The sequence below is a fragment of the Hyaena hyaena genome, unplaced genomic scaffold (assembly GCF_003009895.1).
Source record: "Hyaena hyaena isolate Hyena2069 unplaced genomic scaffold, ASM300989v1 scaffold_1480, whole genome shotgun sequence".
In the NCBI taxonomy this organism is placed as follows: domain Eukaryota; kingdom Metazoa; phylum Chordata; class Mammalia; order Carnivora; family Hyaenidae; genus Hyaena; species Hyaena hyaena.
In genome coordinates this window covers 160,348-164,076 of record NW_024082114.1, presented here as the reverse complement: position 1 = coordinate 164,076, position 3,729 = coordinate 160,348, and positions in this window count along the sequence as shown.

Sequence of the window (3,729 nt, the reverse complement as noted above, 5' to 3'; positions counted from 1 at the left end):
ATATTTATTTAAAAAATTTGAGATTAAAAATACAAAGCAAAAGTGTCTAGAAGGTTATTGGAAGAGAAACACCAAAAGAAATGACTGAAATTTTGATGGCATATTTTATTTCGCTTTATATTATTCTCTTTATTTTAAAGAGCTCCATCTAAGTGAAGCTAATTTGTCAAAAATGAGAGAATTTCTCAACCTCTGAGCATACTAGTGCCTAGCATTGGTCCACCAGACCTTTTTTCTAATGGTGCATAGATAAACACAAAACTTTTTGGGGTTTTAACCTGGGAACTGAGATGGAGGGAGAGTTGGAGGTGGAGAGAAAAAATAGAACCTTTTTAAAGTATAATTAAGTGATTTGCTAATCCCCAGGGAGCCAGCATTCCTTGTGCTAAATTCTACCACAATTGGATCTAAACTATGATAAGAAGCAAGCAATTGTTTGGTGATTGCTGAGTGAAAGCCTCCTGAGAAGACATGGAGGGGAATGTTTGTCTCTGGTAGAGTGGACAGACATTACTACCCTGCTACAAGACACTGAGAAGGGCAAGGGGAATATAGATAATGAATTACTAGTTCAACATGCCTTCTTCTAAAAAGTTCATTTTTTCTTGATCATATATAAATAAATACCGAACTTGTAGAAATATGAACTAAAGTACAAAATTACTCAGACTCCCTTGACCCAATGACAACTTCTTTTAACATATAGTATTTTTCCTTACAGTTCCTTTATGGCAGGGGCTGGTTGTTTAAAGGCACTGGTTCTCAAAGTGCAGCCCCAGAAACTAGCAACAATAGCATTACCTGGAACTTTTTAGAAATGCAAATTTGGGGGGCCACCCAGACCCATCAGAAGTTCTGGAGATAGGAGCCAACATCTGGATTTTGACAAATCCCTCAAGTGATTTTGATCATGCTGCAGTTTGAGAATCAGTGTTTTCAGATATTCTTAACATACAGATTTAAAAAATCCAGGCCAAAATTGTTTTTTTTTTCATTTTATTTTTCATCATAGTAAGTGTACTCTTTAATCCCTATCCCCTATTTCTCCCACTCCCAACACTCTCCTCTGAAAACCACCATCATCTGTCTTTTTTTTTAATGGAAAAATAAATAGTATTGGGTTTAGTTTGTGCCTGATTCCCTAATGAAGAGATAAACCCAGCAGTAGAACACAGGCTCGGGCCCTTAGTTTTAAGAGTACGGTTCTTCTGCTAAAAGAATGAAACAAAAATTTTCTCATTTTTTCCCTCCAATCCTGGTCTTATTCCAGTAAGTATTAAAGATGATTTAAGTTTCTGAAATCAAGATATCCATCTATAGAGAATATTAAGGACTTTATATGCTATGGTTTAACCTGATTTCTCCAAAGTGAGTATAACTTAGAAGAAAAGAACAGTTAATCAGAGCATGAACATTACCAGTTAGCAAAATTATAATTAAAGTATGTAATTAGACGTAACTAATTTTAAATAGTCGTGCAGTAGGAATTTCAAACTTTAATCATCTTTTTCCCCTCATCATCCTAGAAGTGAAATAATTTATTAAAGGAATAGTATACAAATATATAATTCACTTTTAATAAGGTTAAACTAAAATGTTGTTACTACAAATATATTATTAAAATTATCAGGTATTTATAGTCTAAGAAAATATATGTCCATATTCCCTTGAGGGAATAAAGAAATAATTCAAGTAGGCTAAACTACATAGACATTTGAGAAGATCTTTGCTTACCAAAACAAGTGTGACTTAGAAATCAGAAGCAAGTTATTACAAGTCAGTGGCTTTACTTATTGGCAGAGCTTTGTTCTTTCCTGGGTGGTCTGATAAAGACTGGTAATTCCCTAGAATTATCATGCACTTGAACTAAATACTAGTGAAGGGAAATTAAATAACAATAAGCCTCTCAAGAGATACTGTTTGACATCATTTTATGTATTTCTGTTTAAGGTTTTCTTATCACAACTAAGCCAGAAAGACATATACTATTACCCTTGTGAAAGCAATTTAATTATTTTATATTCCTGCCCAGCTACACAGGTGGCATTTTTCATGGACAAAGGAAACCCCTAGTAAATAGAAGGCCAAAAACCCTAGAGATATATAAGTTTTTCTCCCAGCATGTAACACTTCCGGGTGGTATTTTTCCATGTGCAGCACTGCAGTGTTTCACTCTGCCAGACCCAAACAGAACCTACTGGTTTATTTCCAGCTGCTGCTGAGGTTTTTCATCTGATTTTATTTACTTGTCTAAAGTGGCTGTAACAAGCCACAATTGCCAACAGCGAAATATAAAATTAAAGGGCTTCAATTAATGAATAAGTAATAACACACTTAGCGATAGATGCTAACTTGAATCACTGAATGAGGCACTGTAACTTATTAGATTTATATATTTTTATATAAATATAAAAAATCATTTATATTTTTAAATGATTTGAATCGACATATTTTAAATTACATAAGTGCCATTTGGTACAAGAATTTTAAAATCCATAATGCTAATGCATTGGAAAATACAAAAAAAGGCACAGATGTATGAAAATAACAACATGGTAAGACCAGTTTACATTCCTCCTATTGTAAGAATGTCTGGGTGTGTGTGGGGGGTAGTAGGGGAGCTATTTTTGAGTGTGTTTTATTACATACATGTTACAAGAGGTATGTACACCAGTCCTGCGAAGAGGTCATGAGGTTTATAATGTAGTAAACGTTAATGTACATCTTACTTATGGTCTAAGAAATAAGGAAACCAAGATAGTACATAGAAAATACTACCCCCTCAAAAAACAGAGACATAGCAATTTTCAAAATGAAAAGTCCAAAATTCTGTACTAAGAGTGTTAAAAAACAAACTGAGTACAACAATGTAACCTCCACAGTAATGACACCTCTGGCATCAGCCAGAACCGTCCTTGGTCTATATCCAAATTCACTGGCTGGCATTTCCCCAGCAACATCCCTGAGCCACATATTTTAATCATAATGCTAGTAAAGGGCTGCTAAATGTATTATAATAAAACATGAATACCTTTTTCTCCATAAGCTACAGTAAAGCCAACATGTATTGCCTATTTCGGCAGAGATGTATTAGTAAGCCAGCTAACCTGTGTTACAGAGAAAGGGAAATGTGTAAATGAACTAGGACACTTCTATTAGTGCCAGACAGAAATGAACAGCTGTTACAGGTGTCACAAGTTCTTGCTTATGGCTTGGATGGGGAAAGAGTTCAGCTCATGCTTTGAAAGAGGGTTTAATCCCTACCCTTTCAAAGTTAGAATGGATATAATGATATCACAAACTATCTGTATGGATTTTTTTTTTTCCATCCCAATCCTTTGGACTATGTTTTCTCCTCTGAAGGATAAATGAGGTAGAGGTAGGAGATCTCTGAAGTCTCTTCATGGCTCCACAACTTCATGACCTCCACCATCCTAATACATCAGATGTACCAAGGGAAGGCACACGCTAGCATCTGCAGAAATGACACAAGATGCCCAGTAGAATAACTAGATTAAAGAGAAACAGACTGGCAGAAGTAGGTTCCACTTCAAGTCTTGCCTGGTTATGTCATTCTGGGGAAGTCTCACAAACCCCCTGGGACTGGATTCCCTCATTAACAGGAGGAGGCAAGTGTTCAGGAAGCCCCTTCAACTCTGTTTCCAGGGAGTGAGAATCAGGCCATGTGTACTAAACAGCAGTGACAAATGGCTTCTCAGAAAATGAAAG